This window comes from Oncorhynchus nerka, linkage group LG26 (assembly GCF_034236695.1).
Source record: "Oncorhynchus nerka isolate Pitt River linkage group LG26, Oner_Uvic_2.0, whole genome shotgun sequence".
Taxonomy (NCBI): Eukaryota; Metazoa; Chordata; class Actinopteri; order Salmoniformes; family Salmonidae; genus Oncorhynchus; species Oncorhynchus nerka.
In genome coordinates this window covers 45,005,198-45,030,551 of record NC_088421.1, presented here as the reverse complement: position 1 = coordinate 45,030,551, position 25,354 = coordinate 45,005,198, and the positions used below count along the sequence as shown (strand labels likewise).

Sequence of the window (25,354 nt, the reverse complement as noted above, 5' to 3'; positions counted from 1 at the left end):
CTGATTGGTTGCTTCATGTTTGATAAATGATCTGGTTGGTTGCTTCATGTTTGATAAATGATCTGGTTGGTTGCTTCATGTTTGATAAATGATCTGGTTGGTTGCTTCATGTTTGATCAATTATCTGATTGGTTGCTTCATGTTTGATACATTTTCTGGTTGGTTGCTTCATGTTTGATAAATGATCTGATTGGCTGATGGGTTTATGGTACATAAGTACTTTAAGGTGTATGTTTCTAGTCTCGTGGCATGTACACAGGTGACATGAGCAGATGTTGTATTATTGTATTGCTTTCTCGCTTAAACAACATAATTACACACTTAATATAACTGTCTGTTACAACTACACTATGACTAACACGGTTTATAGGATAATGACTCTTAAACTACATAATTACACACTTAATATAACTGTCTGTTACAACTACACTATGACTAACACGGTTTATAGGATAATGACTCTTAAACTACATAATTACACACTTAATATAACTGTCTGTTACGACTACACTATGACTCTAACAAGGTTTATAGGATAATGACTCTTAAACTACATAATTACACACTTAATATAACTGTCTGTTACGACTACACTATGACTCTAACAAGGTTTATAGGATAATGACTCTTAAACTACATAATTACACACTTAATATAACTGTCTGTTACGACTACACTATGACTAACACGGTTTATAGGATAATGACTCTTAAACTACATAATTACACACTTAATATAACTGTCTGTTACAACTACACTATGACTCTAACCAGGTTTATAGGATAATGACTCTTAAACTTGTCTTCCGGGTTGGAGCGAGCGGTCGCATCCGCACTTCGGTCCGCAGGTAGTATAACTTTTCATTACATTTCATTACATTTCATTATAGTACAACGGTTTGATTTGTCTAATCTTAGCAATTTCTTCTTAGCTAGCTACATAGCCGTCTTTGTATCAAAGATAATTGCGTAATTATCGTATTTCGTCGTCCTAACGTAGTCTACACTGCTATCTGCCCAGCAGCTAGCCAGCTAGCAAACGTCCACCGTCTACCGAATACCAGCACTGTAGAAACTATTACACTCAACTGAACGACTTGATTAGTGTAGTGTTAGCTAGCTACATAGTTGTCTTTGCTGTCTTCGTATCCAAGATAATTGTGTAGTTTAGAGTGTGTAGTTTTAGAGTGATTATCTTAATTTACCGAGGTTAGCTAGCCAGCTATTTGTCGTCCTTAACGTAGGAGACACTGCTAGCTAGCCAACAGCTAGCCAACGTCTACCGAATAGAACTTCCGCACTCAACAACCCGGTCGCATTCCGCTTCGCTCCACAGGTAGTATCACATTTTCATTTCATTTCATTACAGTACAACGGTTTGATTTGTTTGATCGTAGCTAGCTACATAGCTAGCTACATAGCCGTCTTTGTATCAAAGATAATTGTGTAGTCTAGAGCGATTTTCTAGGTTAGCTAGCCAGCTATTGTCGTTCTTTTAACGCAACGTAACGTAATCAACACTGCTAGCTAGCCAGCTAGCCCCCGAATAGCAGCACTGTAGCCACTGCCAGCTAGCCTACAAAGTCAACAACGCAGCCACTGCCAGCTAGCCTACTTCAGCAGTACTGTATCATTTTAATCATTTTAGTCAATCAGGTTCTTGCTACGTAAGCTTAACTTTCTGAACATTCGAGACGTGTAGTCCACTTGTCATTCCAATCTCCTTTGCATTAGCATAGCCTCTTCTGTAGCCTGTCAACTATGTGTCTGTCTATCCCTGTTCTCTCCTCTCTGCACAGACCATACAAACGCTCCACACCGCAATTCTGTAATTGGTTACATTTTTACAATACATGCCTTTTCTTTTGTCAGCCTTAAACAAAAACTTGGAAAATGTACAATTCTATGACCAACACTGAACAATTTGGGTTGCTCGAGTAAAATAGGTAGCCACCCTAATCTGGTGGTCCCAGCGCGCACGACCCACGTGGAGTTCCAGGTCTCCGGTAGCCTCTGGAACTGCCGATCTGCGGCCAACAAGGCAGAGTTAATCTCAGCCTATGCCTCCCTCCAGTCCCTTGACTTCTTGGCACTGACGGAAACATGGATCACCACAGATAACACTGCTACTCCTACTGCTCTCTCTTCATCCGCCCACGTGTTCTCGCACACCCCGAGAGCTTCTGGTCAGCGGGGTGGTGGCACCGGGATCCTCATCTCTCCCAAGTGGTCATTCTCTCTTTCTCCCCTTACCCATCTGTCTATCGCCTCCTTTGAATTCCATGCTGTCACAGTTACCAGCCCTTTCAAGCTTAACATCCTTATCATTTATCGCCCTCCAGGTTCCCTCGGAGAGTTCATCAATGAGCTTGATGCCTTGATAAGCTCCTTTCCTGAGGACGGCTCACCTCTCACAGTTCTGGGCGACTTTAACCTCCCCACGTCTACCTTTGACTCATTCCTCTCTGCCTCCTTCTTTCCACTCCTCTCCTCTTTTGACCTCACCCTCTCACCTTCCCCCCCCTACTCACAAGGCAGGCAATACGCTCGACCTCATCTTTACTAGATGCTGTTCTTCCACTAACCTCATTGCAACTCCCCTCCAAGTCTCCGACCACTACCTTGTATTCTTTTCCCTCTCGCTCTCATCCAACACTTCCCACACTGCCCCTACTCGGATGGTATCGCGCCGTCCCAACCTTCGCTCTCTCTCCCCCGCTACTCTCTCCTCTTCCATCCTATCATCTCCTGATTCTGCCTCCTCAACCCTCCTCTCCTCCCTTTCTGCATCCTTTGACTCTCTATGTCCCCTATCCTCCAGGCCGGCTCGGTCCTCCCCTCCCGCTCCGTGGCTCGACGACTCATTGCGAGCTCACAGAACAGGGCTCCGGGAAGCCGAGCGGAAATGGAGGAAAACTCGCCTCCCTGCGGACCTGGCATCCTTTCACTCCCTCCTCTCTACATTTTCCTCTTCTGTCTCTGCTGCTAAAGCCACTTTCTACCACTCTAAATTCCAAGCATCTGCCTCTAACCCTAGGAAGCTCTTTGCCACCTTCTCCTCCCTCCTGAATCCTCCTCCCCCTCCCCCCTCCTCCCTCTCTGCAGATGACTTCGTCAACCATTTTGAAAAGAAGGTCGACGACATCCGATCCTCGTTTGCTAAGTCAAACGACACCGCTGATTCTGCTCACACTGCCCTACCCTGTGCTCTGACCTCTTTCTCCCCTCTCTCTCCAGATGAAATCTCGCGTCTTGTGACGGCCGGCCGCCCAACAACCTGCCCGCTTGACCCTATCCCCTCCTCTCTTCTCCAGACCATTTCCGGAGACCTTCTCCCTTACCTCACCTCGCTCATCAACTCATCCCTGACCGCTGGCTATGTCCCTTCCGTCTTCAAGAGAGCGAGAGTTGCACCCCTTCTGAAAAAACCTACACTCGATCCCTCCGATGTCAACAACTACAGACCAGTATCCCTTCTTTCTTTTCTCTCCAAAACTCTTGAACGTGCCGTCCTTGGCCAGCTCTCCCGCTATCTCTCTCAGAATGACCTTCTTGATCCAAATCAGTCAGGTTTCAAGACTAGTCATTCAACTGAGACTGCTCTTCTCTGTATCACGGAGGCGCTCCGCACTGCTAAAGCTAACTCTCTCTCCTCTGCTCTCATCCTTCTAGACCTATCGGCTGCCTTCGATACTGTGAACCATCAGATCCTCCTCTCCACCCTCTCCGAGTTGGGCATCTCCGGCGCGGCCCACGCTTGGATTGCGTCCTACCTGACAGGTCGCTCCTACCAGGTGGCGTGGCGAGAATCTGTCTCCTCACCACGTGCTCTCACCACTGGTGTCCCCAGGGCTCTGTTCTAGGCCCTCTCCTATTCTCGCTATACACCAAGTCACTTGGCTCTGTCATAACCTCACATGGTCTCTCCTATCATTGCTATGCAGACGACACACAATTAATCTTCTCCTTTCCCCCTTCTGATGACCAGGTGGCGAATCGCATCTCTGCATGTCTGGCAGACATATCAGTGTGGATGACGGATCACCACCTCAAGCTGAACCTCGGCAAGACGGAGCTGCTCTTCCTCCCGGGAAGGACTGCCCGTTCCATGATCTCGCCATCACGGTTGACAACTGCATTGTGTCCTCCTCCCAGAGCGCTAAGAACCTTGGCGTGATCCTGGACAACACCCTGTCGTTCTCAAATAACATCAAGGCGGTGGCCCGTTCCTGTAGGTTCATGCTCTACAACATCCGCAGAGTACGACCCTGCCTCACACAGGAAGCGGCGCAGGTCCTAATCCAGGCACTTGTCATCTCCCGTCTGGATTACTGCAACTCGCTGTTGGCTGGGCTCCCTGCCTGTGCCATTAAACCCCTACAACTCATCCAGAACGCCGCAGCCCGTCTGGTGTTCAACCTTCCCAAGTTCTCTCACGTCACCCCGCTCCTCCGCTCTCTCCACTGGCTTCCAGTTGAAGCTCGCATCCGCTACAAGACCATGGTGCTTGCCTACGGAGCTGTGAGGGGAACGGCACCTCAGTACCTCCAGGCTCTGATCAGGCCCTACACCCAAACAAGGGCCCTGCGTTCATCCACCTCTGGCCTGCTCGCATCCCTACCACTGAGGAAGTACAGTTCCCGCTCAGCCCAGTCAAAACTGTTCGCTGCTCTGGCCCCCCAATGGTGGAACAAACTCCCTCACGACGCCAGGACAGCGGAGTCAATCACCACCTTCCGGAGACACCTGAAACCCCACCTCTTTAAGGAATACCTAGGATAGGATAAAGTAATCCTTCTCACCCCTCCCCCCCTTAAAAGATTTAGATGCACTATTGTAAAGTGGCTGTTCCACTGGATGTCATAAGGTGAATGCACCAATTTGTAAGTCGCTCTGGATAAGAGCGTCTGCTAAATGACTTAAATGTAAATGTAAATGTAAAACTACTTAATTACACACTTAATATAACTGTCTGTTACAACTACACTATGACTCTAACAAGGTTTATAGGATAATGACTCTGAAACAACTACATGATTACACACTTAATACAACTGTCTGTTACGACTACACTATGACTCTAACCAGGTTTATAGGTTAATGACTATTAAACAACTACTTAATTACACACTTAATATAACTGTCTGTTACAACTACACAATGACACTAACCAGGTTTATAGGACACTGCCTGTCAGTGTGGAGAGAAGAAGACACAAGGGTCATGTCCCAAATGGCATCCTGTTCCCTATATAGTGCACTACTTTTGACCAGAACCCCCTGTGGGCCCTATTTAAAAGTAGTGCACTGGGGAAAGGGTCCGATTGGGAACACAGTACGGTGTCAGGCAGTGATTACCGATTACACAATGGAACCGTGAATAATGATGAGTGAGAAAGTTACAGACCCATAAAATATCATACCCCAAAGACATGCTAACCTCTCCTGTTGTTGTCATGGTGAGAGGTTCACATGTCCTGCGGGTGTGAGTTTTGTGCGTCTGTGGCATTCATCGTGCTTCATGATTCATTCAGGACTATCCCTAATCATGGTAGAATCCAATAATATGTTTAGAAACTTATTCTATTCCTTTTTATAATAAAAGTAACTCCAAAATTAAATGTATTTATTTTCTACTCATACAATGAGCTCAGAGAACGATATTTTGTTTAATAAGTTGAAAAAAATTCCCAGTTAAGTTCAAGTTTTCAGTTCAAGTTTTATTGTCACATGGACAAGTACAGTGAAATTGTCACGCCCTGGCCACAGAGAGGCTTTTATTCTGTATTTTGGTTAGGCCAGGGAGTGACTAGGGTGGGCATTCTATGTTCATTTTCTATGTTTTGGATTTCTGTGTTGTTTGGCCGGGTGTGGTTCTCAATTAGAGGCAGCTGTCTATCGTTGTCTCTGATTGAGAACCATACTTAGGTAGCCTTTTCCCACCTGTGTGGTGTGGGTAGTTGCTTTCTGTTTAGTGTGGGTTGCACCTGACGGAGCTGTTTCGGTTGTTCTCGTCGTCGTCGTCGTCGTCGTCGTCGTTTTGGTTATTCAGTGTTCAGTTAAATAAACAAGATGAACACGTTCCACACTGCACCTTGGTCCTCACCTTCTTCCACCAACGGCTGTTGCAGAAATGCTTCACTTGGAAGCTCTACACGGCAGTAATCAATATCAAAACAGTATAACTAATAACATTATTATAATTGTATATATTTTATTTTATATATATATATATATATATATATATATAATAATAAAGAGAACAGGAGAAATAAGAAATGAGAGGAGGCTATATACAGAGTCAGTGCCAATACCACATTTACAATGTGCAGGAATACTGGAGTACTGAGGTAGATATGTACATGTAGGCAGAGATACTGGAGTACTGAGGTAGATATGTACATGTAGGCAGAGATACTGGAGTACTGAGGTAGATATGTCCATGTAGGCAGGGATACTGGAGTACTGAGGTAGATATTTTCAATGTTCAGTCAATAAACATCATGAACACCTACCACGCTGCGCACTGGTCCCACATTTCTTACTCCTCAGACGAGGACGAAGAATATCGTTACAGTAATAGTGACCAGTAGCAGGATCAATAGATGCTAATATATACATGTAAACAGGAGTAATACTGACCAGTAGCAGGATCAATAGATGCTAATGGTAGTCAATAATTAATGAACAGCGTAGTGGCAGTAATACAGCTTCCTGTCTCAGGTAGCCCGCGGAAGACAGACTGTACGCCCTCCCTCCCACCTATCTGTCTCCTGTCTCAGGTAGGCCGCCGGAAGACAGACTGTATGCCCTACCTATCTGCTTCCTGTCTCAGGTAGCCTACGAAAGACAGACTGTACGCCCTACCTATCTGCTTCCTGTCTCAGGTAGCCGGCGGAAGACAGACTGTACGCCCTCCCTCCCACCTATCTGCTTCCTGTCTCAGGTAGCCCGCGGAAGACAGACTGTACGCCCTCCCTTCCACCTATCTGCTTCCTGTCTCAGGTAGCCCGCAAAAGACAGACTTTACGCCCTCTCTACCACCTATCTGTTTCCGGTCTCAGGTAGCCTACGAAAGACAGACTGTACACCCTATCTGCTTCCTGTCTCAGGTAGCCCGCCGGAATACGGACTGTACGCCCTCCCTCCCACCTATCTGTTTCCTGTCTCAGGTAGCCTACGAAAGACAGACTGTACGCCCTCCCTATCTGCTTCCTGTCTCAGGTAGCCGGCGGAAGACAGACTGTACGCCCTCCCTCCCACCTATCTGTTTCCTGTCTCAGGTTGCCTACGAAAGACAGACTGTATGCCCTAAATATCTGCTTCCTGTTTCAGGTAGCCGGCGGAAGACAGACTGTACGCCCTACCTATCTGCTTCCTGTCTCAGGTAGCCTACGAAAGACAGACTTTACGCCCTCTCTACCACCTATCTGTTTCCTGTCTCAGGTAGCCCGCGAAAGACAGACTGTACGCCCTACCTATCTGCTTCCTGTCTCAGGTAGCCTACGAAAGACAGACTGTATGCCCTACCTATCTGTTTCCTGCCTCAGGTAGCCTACGAAAGACAGACTGTATGCCCTACCTATCTGCTTCCTGTCTCAGGTAGCCTACGAAAGACAGACTGTACGCCCTCCCTCCCACCTATCTGCTTCCTGTCTCAGGTAGCCGGCGGAATACAGACTGTACGTCCTCCCTCCCACCTATCTGTTTCCTGTCTCAGGTAGCCTACGAAAGACAGACTGTATGCCCCAACTATCTGTTGCCTGTCTCAGGTAGCCTACGAAAGACAGACTGTACCCCCTACCTATCTGCTTCCTGTCTCAGGTAGCCGGCGGAATACAGACTGTATGTCCTCCCTCCCACCTATCTGTTTCCTGTCTCAGGTAGCCTACGAAAGACAGACTGTACGCCCTACCTATCTGCTTCCTGTCTCAGGTAGCCGGCGAAAGACAGACTGTACGCCCTACCTATCTGCTTCCTGTCTCAGGTAGCCCGCAGAAAGACAGACTGTACGCCCTACCTATCTGCTTCCTGTCTCAGGTAGCCGGCGGAAGACAGACTGTACGCCCTCCCTCCCACCTATCTGCTTCCTGTCTCAGGTAGCCGGCGGAAGACAGAACGCCCTCCCTCCCACCAGACTGTCTCAGGTAGCCCTCCCTCCCACCTATCTGCTTCCTGTCTCAGGTAGCCGGCGGAAGACAGACTGTACGCCCTCCCTCCCACCTATCTGCTTCCTGTCTCAGGTAGCCGGCGGAAGACAGACTGTACGCCCTACCTATCTGCTTCCTGTCTCAGGTAGCCTACGAAAGACAGACTGTACGCCCTACCTATCTGCTTCCTGTCTCAGGTAGCCCCAGACTGTAAACGAAAGACATGCTTCCTGTCTCAGGTCCTGTAAACGCGCCTAAGACCTATCTGCTTCCTGTCTCAGGTAGCCTACGCTCAATAAGAGCCACTTAGTCCCTGGTTCAAATCCCTGAGCCGGCTAGGTGAGCAAATCTGTCGATGTTCTCTTCAGCAAGCCACTTAACCCGGGTTCATCCTGTAAACCGCGCTCAATAAGAGCCACTTATCCCTAGTTCATCCTGTAAACCGCGCTCAATAAGAGCCACTTATCCCTAGTTCATCCTGTAAACCGCGCTCAATAAGAGCCACTTATCCCTAGTTCATCCTGTAAACCGCGCTCAATAAGAGCCACTTATCCCTAGTTCATCCTGTAAACCGCGCAATAAGAGCCACTTATCCCTAGTTCATCCTGTAAACCGCGCTAAATAAGAGCCACTTATCCCTAGTTCATCCTGTAAACCGCGCTCAATAAGAGCCACTTATCCCTAGTTCATCCTGTAAACCGCGCTCAATAAGAGCCACTTATCCCTAGTTCATCCTGTAAACCGCGCTCAATAAGAGCCACTTATCCCTAGTTCATCCTGTAAACCGCGCTCAATAAGAGCCACTTATCCCTAGTTCATCCTGTAAACTTATCCCTAGTTCATCCAATAAACCGCGCTCAAGAGCCACTTATCCCTAGTTCATCCTGTAAACCGCGCTCAATAAGAGCCACTTAACCCTAGTTCATCCTGTAAACCGCGCTAAATAAGAGCCACTTATCCCTAGTTCATCCTGTAAACCGCGCTCAATAAGAGCCACTTATCCCTAGTTCATCCTGTAAACCGCGCTCAATAAGAGCCACTTATCCCTAGTTCATCCTGTAAAGCCACTTATCCCTAGTTCTCAATAAGAGCCACTTATCCCTAGTTCATCCTGTAAACCGCGCTCAATAAGAGCCACTTATCCCTAGTTCATCCTGTAAACCGCGCTCAATAAGAGCCACTTATCCCTAGTTCATCCTGTAAACCGCGCTCAATAAGAGCCACTTATCCCTAGTTCATCCTGTAAACCGCGCTCAATAAGAGCCACTTATCCCTAGTTCATCCTGTAAACCGCGCTCAATAAGAGCCACTTATCCCTAGTTCATCCTGTAAACCGCGCTCAATAAGAGCCACTTATCCCTAGTTCATCCTGTAAACCGCGCTCAATAAGAGCCACTTATCCCTAGTTCATCCTGTAAACCGCGCTCAATAAGAGCCACTTATCCCTAGTTCATCCTGTAAACCGCGCTCAATAAGAGCCACTTATCCCTAGCCGCGCTCAATAAGAGCCACTTATCCCTAGTTCATCCTGTAAACCGCGCTTAATAAGAGCCACTTATCCCTAGTTCATCCTGTAAACCGCGCTCAATAAGAGCCACTTAACCCTAGTTCATCCTGTAAACCGCGCTAAATAAGAGCCACTTATCCCTAGTTCATCCTGTAAACCGCGCTCAATAAGAGCCACTTATCCCTAGTTCATCCTGTAAACCGCGCTCAATAAGAGCCACTTATCCCTAGTTCATCCTGTAAACCGTGCTCAATAAGAGCCACTTATCCCTAGTTCATCCTGTAAACCGCGCTAAATAAGAGCCACTTATCCCTAGTTCATCGTGTAAACCGCGCTAAATAAGAGCCACTTATCCCTAGTTCATCCTGTAAACCGCGCTTAATAAGAGCCACTTAACCCTAGTTCATCCTGTAAACCGCGCTAAATAAGAGCATCTACTGAAATGTAAAAGCAAGGTGAAGCGAGTCAGCCATTCTTGAAAGGTCAGGACAATTTTGCAAGCAGTAGGCATTTAGAATACCGAAGAAGCAGTAGGCATTTAGAATACCGAAGAAGCAGTAAGCATTTAGAATACCGAAGAAGCAGTAGGCATTTAGAATACCGAAGAAGCAGTAGGCATTTAGAATACCGAAGAAGCAGTAGGCATTTAGAATACCGAAGAAGCAGTAGGCATTTAGAATACCGAAGAAGTCCATGAACAGAAATGGATGTAGCAACGACAGATTTGCCCCTTTTAGTCTATCAACAGTGTGCTAATTTGAGCATGTGTCCATTAGGCCTTTGGATTTATTATTTTATCAGCATGAATTAGATTGAGCAATAAAAGCCCTATTTTTATTCCGTAGGCTGGGATCCGCACTATGCAGCTGTTGCAAGAGCGCATTTTTCACTGGCTTCCACTGGTTTAAAAAAACAATGATTGACAGGCAACTTAAACTTCTTGAATTCAAACATTATTGGGTTCAAATATACATTTAGATTTGTGAACAGCAATCCACAACAACCACAATCCGTACGGCGCAAATAGCTAAATGAGAGAGTAGCAGTGTAATTCACACCAATGCGCTATGTAGATATCATTAATAAGTGGTATCCGTGTTGCCGTAGACTACACCACTGCTGGCATCCTTACCTCCAAGCGTTTATTCAAATAGAATAATCTTTGGATGCCGACAGCAGTCGTACCATTGGAAGACATAGTTTGGACTGTAGCCTACAAAAGCCCATTCCTGCTCTTTTCTCGCAAATCCATCAAACACATTTGGTGCGTCGTCATAGTGGTCTCTGTCTTGTGGTCAGATTCGCTCATTTATTTTTATTTACCTTTATTTAACCAGGCAAGTCAGTTAATTAAGAACAAATTCTTATTTTCAATGACGGCCTAGGAACAGTGGGTTAATAGCCTGTTCAGGGGCAGAACGAAAGATTTGTCATGTGGAACAAACTTCCATTTTTTTCAATGCTGAGGTTATTGAGAAAACAGAGAAGTGTCAAAGATTATTTTCGCACACATCCGTTCTGAATTTAAAAGTAATTCTGGAAATAATCTAATTTTTCAAAATAATCTGTAATCTGATTACAATATTTTTGTACTTTTTGTGGATTACAGTTAAACGTTTTTTGTAATCCCTTACATGTAACGATTACATGTAATCCGTTACTCCCCAACCCTGGATAGGCATATATAGAGTCATGGAAATAATATATACTATGTAGCCTTAACATTGCGGTTTGAATTGAGAGAGATTTCTAGAAGGTTCTGAAATTCTGATCCATTTGGGTTTGACGTGCACTCTCGGGCGTCCAGCGCATGCCTGGGACTAGAGTCGCGCAACAGCTTGGCAAATATTTCATATTATCTGGAGCAGATACTGCTGTCATAGAGTGTGAAAACAGAAAAGTAAACACTATTCTGTATGTGACAATTAGAAAACAGAGACATTGTCCACCGTAGCACGAACAAGTGCTGCGAAACTGGAAAATATGGTTACGCATTAGGTAAATTCACCACCCAGCCCTACTCATAAATAAATAATATATATATATATATATATATATATCTCAAAATACTATTTTTATACCAATGTGTGAATGATGTACATTTTTAAATATCACATTCATCTCTACACAACGTAACCATTACCAAACAGCTGGTAATATCGTTTGTTGTTTCTAATTCTGAAATAAATACTGCAGATATTTTTTTATACAACTTCTTATGAAATATTTTACGTTTGAAATATATAATTAGCACTTTTTAATCATAAAAACATGCGTTCCATTCCTCCTATTTAGTGAAAAATGCTTGCCCACATATAGTTAGAAAGGACCCTTATAAATGCTATGTCAGAGCAAAGCCTACACAAGAATCCTCCTCAGTTCAACCAAAATGTAACTTTATAGACAGATTTGTTTCAAGAAGTAACCTCTCCTCCTATACATTCAAAACCAACAACGCTAATTATTACAGCAGTAATATTTAGCCAGAGTACAGGCTACCACTTCAGGCTGAGAATTTAGTTTCACTCTATTTCTCATGCGGACACCCCCAGGCGACATCATAATCCCATGCCCCCAGAACAGCGCGGCAGGAAAGGGGGCAGTGCCCCCTACCAGAGGAGGGATCCAGAAGTCAGCAGCAAAAATGCCAATCATATCAAAGCGCTAAGAACCCGTGCACTAATTCTCTCTCTTCCTATCTCTATCTCCCTATCAATTCAATTCAATTCAAGGGCTTTATTGGCATGGGAAACATGTGTTAACATTGCCAAAGCAAGTGAGGTAGATAATATATAAAGTGAATATATAAAGTGAAATAAACAAAAATTAACAGTAAACATTACATCATACACTATCTCTATCTCCCTATATATTTCTCCTCTCTATCTCCTTATGTCTTTCTCATTCTCTCTATCTCCCTCTCTTTCTTCCTATATCTATCTCCCTATCTCTTTCTCCCTCTCTCTGTCCCCCCCCTCTCTCTCTCTCCGTGTGTGTGTCTTGCTGTCTCTCTCTATGTGTCTTGCTGTTTCTCCCTCTCTCTCGGCATTAAACAAATATAACACAATAAACCAGGCATTGCGTAAAACAGATGTGACGTCAGTGAAACACTGTGACCTTTAGATCTGAGAATAAATCACTTTTAGTGAAGCTAAATGTTATTACAACATAATCTATACGTTTTTGCAATACACGTAAACTACTCAAAATAAAATACACAAAGCCCATAAACCACCACCGATCAAACGTACTGTAAACTGCAGCATTACAAATGAGGATAGTAGGGTAGTTTAGTGGGCTAGCCTACCTTTGGCAGCATCGACCTCCTTTCGCTGTTCCCTATCTCAGTTTCACCACTGGTCATCTTCTGAGGAACCGCTGGAAAACGGACTATATCCTGCCGAACGAGCTGCGCTCATAATCCAACTTTCAAAGAGATAGAGAGAGAATGCAGAACAACGGTAAAGTCTTCTAGAACCGACAGTAAGGACTACAGAGTTTGACTCTGATGTTTGATATACTTCTAGTCTCAGAACTCGATGCGGAGGAGCGCAGGAGACATCGACCGGCGCGAGTTTGGGTGCAATGAGAGGAGAGCCACACAGTCAGTGCGCGCGGTGTCAGTTTTGCACCGGTGTGACGTCAAACAGAAGGGGCCCCGACTCTGTAGCTGCCCGGACTCTGTAGCTGCTGTCGGGAGTATCATCGCTCTCTTATCTTATTAGCCACCAAAGATGATAAAGAAAAAAACGATGCGCACAAGTATGTCCATCATATTCCGTTTTAATGATTGTACGATTTTACTTGGAGTCGCCAAACAAAACACGTTGCAAAATATGTTATGCTACTACAGGTGTAGGATCTTATTTTGAGCCAGTTTGCTACAGCAGGAAAATAATCCTGCAGCAACAGGAAATGTAAATTATTATATGGATCATAATTAATGGACATTTAGGGATTGACAGGCCTAACATTTCTGGGATCTTTTATTTTAGCTCTTGAAAAATTGGACCAACACTTTACATGTTGCCTTTATATTTTTGTTCAGTGTAAGTGGACTTTGCTTTGTGTCTTGAGCTAATGTTTAATTTAATTATAGGTCAACCTTTTTATTTTATTCCAGGCTTTATCAAAAAAACTCAGCAAACGGAAATACGCAATGGACAAAAAAACATTTGAGTTTCTCCTCATGGCTCATCCACATACTGCCAGGGTATATCTGGTGGTCTGTCTCCTCATGGCTCATCCACATACTGCCAGGGTATATCTGGTGGTCTGTCTCCTCATGGCTCAGCCACATAATACCAGGGTATATCTAGTGGTCTGTCTCCTCATGGCTCAGCTACATAATACCAGGGTATATCTGGTGGTCTGTCTCCTCATGGCTCAGCCACATAATGCCAGGGTATATCTGGTGGTCTGTCTCCTCATGGCTCAGCCACATAATGCCAGGGTATATCTGGTGGTCTGTCTCCTCATGGCTCAGCCACATCTGCCAGGGTATATCTGGTGGACTGACTCCTCATGGCTCAGCTACATAATACCAGGGTATATCTGGTGGTCTGTCTCCTCAGCTACATAATACCAGGGTATATCTGGTGGTCTGTCTCCTCAGCTACATAATACCAGGGTATATCTGGTTGTCTGTCTCCTCAGCAACATAATACCAGGGTATATCTGGTGGTCTGTCTCCTCAGCCACATAATATCAGGGTATATCTGGTGGTCTGTCTCCTCAGCCACATAATACCAGGGTATATCTGGTGGTCTGTCTCCTCAGCAACATAATACCAGGGTATATCTGGTGGTCTGTCTCCTCAGCTACATAATACCAGGGTATACATAATACCAGGGTATATCTGGTGGTCTGTCTCCTCAGCTACATAATACCAGGGTATATTTGGTGGTCTGTCTCCTCAGCCACATAATATCTGTCTGTCTCCTCAGCAACATAATGCCAGGGTATATCTGGTCATAATGCCAGGGTATATCTGGTGGTCTGTCTCCTCAGCAACATAATGCCAGGGTATATCTGGTGGTCTGTCTCCTCAGCAACATAATGCCAGGGTATATCTGGTGGTCTGTCTCCTCAGCAACATAATACCAGGGTATATCTGGTGGTCTGTCTCCTCAGCAACATAATACCAGGGTATATCTGGTGGTCTGTCTCCTCAGCAACAGAATACCAGGGTATATCTGGTGGTCTGTCTCCTCAGCAACATAATACCAGGGTATATCTGGTGGTCTGTCTCCTCAGCAACAGAATACCAGGGTATATCTGGTGGTCTGTCTCCTCAGCTACATCATTAAAGGGGGGCGGTAAATTACTTTGTGTAGTAATAGAACTGGAGTAATAAAACTGCTTTGTGGAGTAATAGAACTGCTTTGTGAAGTAATATAACTGATTTGTGTAGTAATAGAACTGGAGTAATAGAACTGCTTTGTGGAGTAATAGAACTGCTTTGTGAAGTAATAGAACTGCTTTGTGTAGTAATAGAACAGGAGTATAGAACTGCTTTGTGGAGTAATCGAACTGCTTTGTTGAGTAATAGAACTGCTTTGTGCAGTAATAGAACTGCTTTGTGGAGTAATAATACTGCTTTGTGGAGTAATAGAACTGCTTTGTGGAGTAATGGAACTGCTTTTGTGGAGTAATGGAGCTGTTTTGTGTAGTAATAGAAATGCTTTGTGGAGTAATAATACTGCTTTGTGGAGTATTAGAACTGCTTTGTGGAGTAATAGAACTGCTTTTGTGAAGTAATAGAGCTGCTTTGTGTAGTAATAGAACTGGAGTAATATAAATGCTTTGTGGAGTAATAGAACTGCTTTGTGTAGTAATAGAACTGGAGTAATAGAACTGCTTTGTGGAGTAATATAAATAATGGAACTGCTTTGTGGAGTAATAGAACTGCTTTGTGGAGGAATAGAACTGCTTTGTGGAGGAATGGAACTGCTTTGTGGAGTAATAGAACTGCTTTGTGGAGGAATAGAACTGCTTTGTGGAGGAATAGAACTGCTTTGTGGAGTATTAGAACTGCTTTGTGGAGTAATAGAACTGCTTTGTGGAGGAATAGAACTGCTTTGTGGAGTATTAGAACTGCTTTGTGGAGTAATAGAAAGTAATAGAACTGCTTTGTGGAGTAATAGAACTGCTTTGTGAAGTTTGCTTTGTGTAGTAATAGAATTGCTTTGTGGAGTAATAGAACTGCTTTGTGGAGTAATAGAACTGCTTTGTGGAGTAATAGAACTGCTTTGTGGAGTAATAGAACTGCTTTTGTGGAGTAATATATCTGCTTTGTGTAGTAACTAGTAATATAACTGCTTTGTGGAGTAATATAACTGCTTTTGTAATATAACTGGAGTAATAGAACTGCTTTGTGGAGTAATAGAACTGCTTTGTGGAGTAATAGAACTGCTTTGTGGAGTAATAATAGTAATATAACTGCTTTTTGTAACTGCTTTGTGGAGTAATAGAACTGCTTTGTGGAGTAATAGAACTGCTTTGTGGAGTAATGGAACTGCTTTGTGGAGTAATAGAACTGCTTTGTGGAGAGTAATATAACTGCTTTGTGGAGTAACTGCTTTGTGGATAATGGAACTGCTTTGTGGAGTAATTGCTTTGTGGAGTAATAGAACTGCTTTGTGGAGTAATAGAACTGCTTTGTGGAGTAATAGAACTGCTTTGTGGAGTAATGGAACTTTGTGGAGTAATAAAACTGCTTTGTGGAGTAATATAACTGCTTTGGGGAGTAATAGAACTGCTTTGTGGAGGAATATAACTGCTTTGTGGAGGAATATAACTGCTTTGTGGAGTAATGGAACTGCTTTGTGGAGTAATAGAACTGCTTTGTGGAGGAATAGAACTGCTTTGTGGAGGAATAGAACTGCTTTGTGGAGTATTAGAACTGCTTTGTGGAGTAATATAACTGGAGTAATAGAACTGCTTTGTGGAGTAATAGAACTGCTTTGTGAAGTAATAGAACTGCTTTGTGGAGTAATAGAACTGCTTTGTGTAGTTAGAACAGCTTTGGAGTAATAGAACTGCTTTGTGGAGTAATAGAACTGCGTTGTGGAGTAATAGAACTGCTTTGTGGAGTAGAATGGAGTAATAGAACTGCTTTGTGGAGTAATATATAGTAATAGAACTGGAGTAATATAACTGCTTTGTGGAGTAATATAACTGCTTTGAGTAGTAATATAACTGGAGTAATAGAACTGCTTTGTGGAGTAATAGAACTGCTTTGTGGAGTAATGGAACTGATTTGTGGAGTAATAGAACTGGTTTGTGGAGTAATAGAACTGCTTTGTGGAGTAATATAACTGTGGAGTAATATAACTGCTTTGTGGAGTAATATAACTGCTTTGTGGAGTAATGGAACTGCTTTGTGGAGTAATAGAACTGCTTTGTGGAGGAATAGAACTGCTTTGTGGAGTAATATAACTGCTTTGTGGAGTAATATAACTGCTTTGTGGAGTAATAGAACTGCTTTGTGGAGTAATAGAACTCCTTTGTGGAGTAATGGAACTGCTTTGTGGAGTAATATAACTGGAGTAATAGAACTGCTTTGTGGAGTAATAGAACTGCTTTGTGGAGTAATGGAACTGCTTTGTGGAGTAATAGAACTGCTTTGTGGAGTAATATAACTGCTTTGTGGAGTAATAGAACTGCTTTGTGGAGTAATAGAACTGCTTTGTGGAGTAATATAACTGCTTTGTGGAGTAATATAACTGCTTTGGGGAGTAATGGAACTGCTTTGTGGAGTAATATAACTTCTTTGTGGAGTAATAGAACTGATTTGTGGAGTAATAGAACTGCTTTGTGGAGTAATGGAACTGCTTTGTGGATGAATAGAACTGCTTTGTGGAGTAATATAACTGCTTTGTGGAGTAATGGAACTGCTTTGTGGAGTAATAGAACTGCTTTTGTAATGGAACTGCTTTGTAATAGAACTGTAATATAACTGCTTTGTGGAGTAATAGAACTGCTTTGTGGAGTAATAGAACTGCTTTGTGAATAGAACTGCTTTGTAATATAACTGCTTTGTGGAGTATTTGCTTTGTGGAGTAATAGAACTGGAGTAATGGAACTGCTTTGTGGAGGAATATAACTGCTTTGTGGAGTAATAGAACTGCTTTGTGGAGTAATAGAACTGCTTTGTGGAGTAATAGAACTGCTTTGTGGAGTAATAGAACTGCTTTGTGTAGTAATAGAACTGCTTTGTGTAGTAATAGAACTGCTTTGTGGAGTAATATAACTGCTTTGTGGAGTAATATAACTGCTTTGGGGAGTAATGGAACTGCTTTGTGGAGTAATATAACTGCTTTGTGGAGTAATATAACTGCTTTGTGGAGTAATGGAACTGCTTTGTGGAGTAATAGAACTGCTTTGTGGAGGAATAGAACTGCTTTGTGGAGTATTAGAACTGTTTTGTGGAGTATTAGAACTGCTTTGTGTAGTAATAGAACTGGAGTAATAGAACTGCTTTGTGTAGTAATAGAACTGCTTTGTGGAGGAATAGAACTGCTTTGTGGAGGAATAGAACTGCTTTGTGGAGTATTAGAACTGCTTTGTGGAGTAATAGAACTGGAGTAATAGAACTGCTTTGTGGAGTAATAGAACTGCTTTGTGGAGTAATAGAACTGCTTTGTGGAGTAATAGAACTGCTTTGTGGAGTAATAGAACTGCTTTGTGGAGTAATAGAACTGCTTTGTGTAGTAATAGAACTGCTTTGTGTAGTAATAGAACTGCTTTGTGGAGTAATAGAACTGGAGTAATATAACTGCTTTGTGGAGTAATAGAACTGCTTTGTGGAGTAATAGAACTGCTTTGTGGAGTAATAGAACTGCTTTGTGGAGTAATAGAACTGCTTTTGTGGAGTAATATATAGTAATAGAACTGAGTAATATAACTGCTTTGTGGAGTAATAGAACTGCTTTTGTGGAGTAATAGAACTGCTTTGTGGAGTAATAGAACTGCTTTGTGGAGTAATGGAACTGATTTGTGGAGTAATAGAACTGCTTTGTGGAGTAATATAACTGCTTTGTGGAGTAATATAACTGTGGAGTAATATAACTGTGGAGTAATATAACTGCTTTGTGGAGTAATATAACTGCTTTGTGGAGTAATAGAACTGCTTTGTGGAGTAATAGAACTGCTTTGTGGAGGAATAGAACTGCTTTGTGGAGTAATAGAACTGCTTTGTGGAGTAATAGAACTGCTTTGTGGAGTAATAGAACTGCTTTGTGGAGTAATAGAACTGCTTTGTGGAGGAACTGCTTTGTGGAGTAATATAACTGCTTTGGGAGTAATGGAACTGCTTTGTGGAGTAATATAACTGCTTTGTGGAGTAATATAACTGCTTTGTGGAGTAATAGAACTGCTTTGTGGAGTAATAGAACTAGAACTGCTTTGTGGAGTAATAGAACTGCTTTGTGGAGTAATAGAACTGCTTTTGTGGAGTAATAGAACTTTGTGGAGTAATATAACTGCTTTGTGGAGTAATATAACTGCTTTGTAGTAATAGAACTGGAGTAATATAACTATGTTTGTGGAGTAATATAACTGCTTTGAGTAGTAATATAACTGGAGTAATAGAACTGCTTTGTGGAGTAATAGAACTGCTTTGTGGAGTAATGGAACTGCTTTGTGGAGTAATAGAACTGCTTTGTGGAGTAATATAACTGTGGAGTAATATAACTGCTTTGTGGAGTAATATAACTGCTTTGTGGAGTAATGGAACTGCTTTGTGGAGTAATATAACTGCTTTGTGGAGTAATAGTAATAAAACTGCTTTGTGGAGTAATAGAACTGCTTTGTGGAGTAATAGAACTGCTTTGTGGAGTAATAGAACTGCTTTGTGGAGTAATAGAACTGCTTTGTGGAGTAATAGAACTGCTTTGTGGAGTAATAGAACTGCTTTGTGGAGTAATAGAACTGCTTTGTGGAGTAATAGAACTGCTTTGTGGAGTAATAGAACTGCTTTGTGGAGTAATAGAACTGCTTTGGTGTGACATGTTTAATATGTCCCTTCATTTATCATCAACTCTTTGTTGTGCTAAACCAGCCACAGTCTGAAATCGGTGACATATTTGGCCTTCATGGAGTTTGGAATCTGTGTACCAAATGGCACCCTATTCACCTTATAGTGCCCTACTTTTGACCAGACCCCTATGGGTCCTGGTCAAAATTAGTGCACAAAATAGGGAATAAGGTTTCATTTGGGACGACATTACATAAGAGGAGGCGGAACGCAAGAGGGTAGTTAGAGGATAGAGAAAGTGGCGTGTGTGTGTGTGGCCGAGGCACTACAATAATAGTATCATTTGGGAGAAGACACTTCCATCCAAAGTGACTTGCGGTGCATTGAGAGCATGTCCATTGTCAGTGTGTGATCCCTACAGGAATTGAACCCACAACCTGGGCTATTGTTAGCACCATGATCTAACTGACTGAGCCACATACGACCCGCGTAGAGTAAAACAATCCTTAACAGAATCCTACAACATCACACGTGACTTTTCCATGGTTACCAAATTCCTGAACGTTACCGTTTCCATGGTTGCTACAGCCACCGCTCTTCACTACTTCCCTAAACACCAGTTAACACCACCGCTTTGGTCTCAGCCTTGTATCGGTCCCTTGACCCTGCCTAACCCCATGGCCCTGGGCCTGTATTCACAAAATGTCAAGGAGTGCTGGTCTAGGATCAGGTCCCACCTGTCCATGTAATCTAAAAGGACCAGTATTCAGTCATAGAGCTGGTCTAGGATCAGGTCCCCCCTGTCCATGTAATCTAAAAGGACCAGTATTCAGTCATAGTCTAGGATCAGGTCCCACCTGTCCATGTAATCTAATAGGACCAGTATTCAGTCATAGAGCTGGTCTAGGATGAGGTCCCACCTGTCCATGTAATCTAATAGGACCAGTATTCAGTCATAGAGCTGGTCTAGGATCAGGTCCCCCTGTCCATGTAATCTAATAGGAACAGTATTCAGTCATAGAGCTGGTCTAGGATCAGGTCCCCCCTGTCCATGTAATCTAATAGGACCAGTATTCAGTCATAGAGCTGGTCTAGGATCAGGTCCCCCTGTCCATGTAATCTAATAGGAACAGTATTCAGTCATAGAGCTGGTCTAGGATCAGGTCCCCCCTGTCCATGTAATCTAATAGGACCAGTATTCAGTCATAGAGCTGGTCTAGGATCAGGTCCCCCTGTCCATGTAATCGTATTCATTACGATCTGAAAGACTAAAATAATATTAGAATCAGCACTTGGAAGGCTTTATGACTACTTAACCCTGACCCCCTCTGCCCTGGATGAGACCAGCCTGTCGCTCCCTGCAGTGTCATTAGTCTGATGATGTTCACATACGTTGCTTCATTTCATCTCACTCCCTTGTGGGGATGTGTTCTGACGCTTCCATTACATTACTGTCTGTGACCAGTCAGTGTCACGCTGTGCAACAAACCCTAGAAGAACAGGGGGAGATTTAACCCTCCTTCATCCTCATTTTCCCCTTTGCCTTAGAGTGCCATGAAAATGAGCTTGAACTTTATCCCTCCTCACCCTCAACAACCACCCTCACCCTTCTTCATGCATGCCCCCCTTTGCCCAAACTCTAAAGGAAAGGGTTTTGACCCAAACCCCTCCTCCCCTGAGTTCCTCTTCACCCCTCCATCTGTCTGTCACCTCCTTCAACCCCTCTTGTCCTCCTCTGCCTTGAAGCACCTCTGAAATGTCAAGCTGAAATAAACTCTTCTGTTCCACGCCTCACTGACCCCTCATGTTATGTGTGACTGACTTCTGACTGGGTGGAAAATTAAGTGTTTTAATTCATTACTTCAAATAATATAATCCTGAGGTCAGAGAGGGGGGGGGGTTGCCTGGAATCCAAATTGATGTGTGAAGGGAAACCCTCAAAGGTGAAGTTTCCCCTAGGTACAGATCTAGGATCAGCTTCCTTTCCCCCACTCCTAACCTTAACTATGAGTGGGGGAAATGCTAAACTGACCCAAGATCAGCGTTAAGGGACTGATTTAACCAGGCTGTGGGAGGAGCTGGGAACAGAATCCATCTGGTATTACTGACTGGTACTTTAACCAGACTGTGGGAGGAGCTGAGAACAGAATCCATCTGGTATTACTGACTGGTACTTTAACCAGACTGTGGAAGGAGCTGAGAACAGAATCCATCTAGTATTTAATGACTGCTACTTTAACCAGACTGTGGGAGGAGCTGAGAACAGAATCCATCTAGTATTTAATGACTGCTACTTTAACCAGACTGTGGGAGGAGCTGAGAACAGAATCCATCTGGTATTACTGACTGGTGTTTAACCAGACTGTGGGAGGAGCTGAGAACAGAATCCATCTGGTATTACTGACTGGTACTTTAAACAGACTGTGGGAGGAGCTGAGAACAGAATCCATCTGGTATTACTGACTGGTACTTTAACCAGACTGTGGGAGGAGCTGAGAACAGAATCCATCTGGTATTACTGACTGGTGTTTAACCAGACTGTGGGAGGAGCTGAGAACAGAATCCATCTGGTATTACTGACTTACAGACTGTGGGAGGACTGAACAGTCCACTGGTATTTTAACCAGACTGTGGGAGGAGCTGAGAACAGAATCCATCTGGTATTACTGACTGGTACTTTAACCAGACTGTGGGAGGAGCTGAGAACAGAATCCATCTGGTATTACTGACTGGTACTTTAACCAGACTGTGGGAGGAGCTGAGAACAAAATCCATCTGGTATTACTGACTGGAACTTTAACCAGACTGTGGGAGGAGCTGAGAACAGAATCCATCTGGTATTACTGACTGGTACTTTAACCAGACTGTGGGAGAAGCTGAGAACAGAATCCTTCTGGTATTACTGACTGGAACTTTAACCAGACTGTGGGAGGAGCTGAGAACAGAATCCATCTGTTATTACTGACTGGTACTTTAACCAGACTGTGGGAGGAGCTGAGAACAGAATCCATCTGGTATTGAAACAAAAGTATACACCTCACACACATGGTTATGGGTTTAAATATAATAAGACCCCTGTACCATGTCAGATACAGAGTTGAAATGTATTCCAACGTTCTCACATTGAAACACCAGATATTCTGCAGATAAAAATAAATAAAAAAGTTTATTAATTATGAAACTATGAAAAATATGAATAACCTTCTACCCATGAGGCCACCAGAGGGAGATTTGGTCATTTGACTGCAGGAAAGATGTACGTGAGTCTGAAGTCAGGAGAAAAGAATGGCTGCCATTACCAGGCTATTCCCTTTATAATGCAATACTTTTGACCAGGGCCCATAGGTCAACAGTAGTGTAGTATGTAGGGAATAGGGGTCACTTGGGACTCCTTCCATAATGACCTTCAGTGATGGCTCATCACGGCCCATAGGTCAACAGTAGTGTAGTATGTAGGGAGTAGGGGTCACTTGGGACTCCTTCCATAATGACCTTCAGTGATGGACTCCTTCCATAGGAAATGACCTTCAGTGATCAGTGTGATGGCTCATCACGGCCCATAGGTCAACAGTAGTGTAGTATGTAGGGAATAGGGGTCACTTGGGACTCCTTCCTAATGACCTTCAGTGATGGCTCATCACGGCCCATAGGTCAACAGTAGTGTAGTATGTAGGGAATAGGGGTCACTTGGGACTCCTTCCATAATGACCTTCAGTGATGAGTGTGATGGCTCATCACGGCCCATAGGTCAACAGTAGTGTAGTATGTAGGGAGTAGGGGTCACTTGGGACTCCTTCCATAATGACCTTCAGTGATGAGTGTGATGGCTCATCACGGCCCATAGGTCAACAGTAGTGTAGTATGTAGGGAGTAGGGGTCACTTGGGACTCCTTCCATAATGACCTTCAGTGATGGCTCATCACGGCCCATAGGTCAACAGTAGTGTAGTATGTAGGGAATAGGGGTCACTTGGGACTCCTTCCATAATGACCTTCAGTGATGGCTCATCACGGCCCATAGGTCAACAGTAGTGTAGTATGTAGGGAATAGGGGTCACTTGGGACTCCTTCCATAATGACCTTCAGTGATGGCTCATCACGGCCCATAGGTCAACAGTAGTGTAGTATGTAGGGAATAGGGGTCACTTGGGACTCCTTCCATAATGACCTTCAGTGATGGCTCATCACGGCCCATAGGTCAACAGTAGTGTAGTATGTAGGGAATAGGGGTCACTTGGGACTCCTTCCATAATGACCTTCAGTGATGGCTCATCACGGCCCATAGGTCAACAGTAGTGTAGTATGTAGGGAATAGGGGTCACTTGGGACTCCTTCCATAATGACCTTCAGTGATGGCTCATCACGGCCCATAGGTCAACAGTAGTGTAGTATGTAGGGAATAGGGGTCACTTGGGACTCCTTCCATAATGACCTTCAGTGATGGCTCATCACGGCCCATAGGTCAACAGTAGTGTAGTATGTAGGGAATAGGGGTCACTTGGGACTCCTTCCATAATGACCTTCAGTGATGGCTCATCACGGCCCATAGGTCAACAGTAGTGTAGTATGTAGGGAGTAGGGGTCACTTGGGACTCCTTCCATAATGACCTTCAGTGATGAGTGTGATGGCTCATCACGGCCCATAGGTCAAAAGTAGTGCACTATATAGGGAATAGGGTGCCATTGGCCATAGGGCTCTAGTCAAAAGTAGTGCACTATATAGGGAATAGGGTGCCATTGGCCATAGGGCTCTGGTCAAAAGTAGTGCACTATATAGGGAATAGGGTGCCATTGGCCATAAAGCTCTAGTCAAGAGTAGTGCACTGTAATAGGGAATAGGGTGCCATTGGCCATAGGGTTCTGGTCAAAAGTAGTGCACTATATAGGAAATAGAGTGTCATTGGGGTGGTACCCTAGAATTAGTCATAGCCAAGTTATTGCAGATGTGTTAAAGCTGCATCTGCTTGGTCATTGGATTATTCTGTGGGTGGGTTGTTTTCCCTCGGGCTACGGCAGTAAATCTACTCAACAAAAAAACACACTAAATCTACAGTTTGGGGAGAAAACAGGAAGTGCGTAGTCAGGCCAACCTTCAAAAAAAAGCTTCTTCTTACAACATCATTATAACTCTGTTGTCACGTGAACATTGAACCTTGTGAGGTTCAACGACCCTGTTCGATAACGCTGATAAGCCATGACGAGTCGGGGACTGGACACCCCTTTAACCTCGGTTAAACATTTCCTCAGCTGTAACGCAATATACAACCTGGTTCCAGATCTGTTTTTACTCTGGCCAACTCCGCTGTCTGGTGTTGATGACAATGACAGACAAGAATGAGCAATGAGGACTCTGTTATTATAATTATTATATGAAACACGACTAAACGCACATAGAAGAAGCACATTTGGGGACAGTTTTAGTGATAACAGAAAAATGTCATTATGAACCACAGAGAGGGCCGCAGGGCGCAGGCTGCCAGAAAGTCCCTCGGTAACGAGGATAGAGCACAGATTAGTTATGGTGTCTGAGTACGGGACACTTCTACCAATGTGTATTCCAAATGGCATCCTATTCACTTTATAGTGCACTAGTTTTGGTCAAAAGTAGTGCACTATGTAGGGAATAGGGTACCATTAGGTACAGAGCCTGAACACTTTGACTCTAAACCACTAAACACTCTGTACTGGTCTGGTTCAATACTAGGACAACACTGTACTGGT

The 25,354-nt window shown here is 43.7% G+C and overlaps 1 protein-coding gene across 2 annotated transcripts in view; it reads right to left on the bottom strand.

Moving 5' to 3' along the window:
* The window catches only part of gcgra (glucagon receptor a), a 224,410-nt gene extending 211,055 nt beyond the window's left edge, over positions 1-13,355 (bottom strand). For both annotated transcript variants that reach the window (XM_065010816.1, XM_065010817.1), the window contains exon 1: positions 12,963-13,355. The gene's annotated coding sequence lies outside the window, so the exon portion shown is untranslated. The remainder of the gene's footprint in view (positions 1-12,962) is intronic.
* Between the last annotated feature and the right edge of the window lie 11,999 nt (positions 13,356-25,354).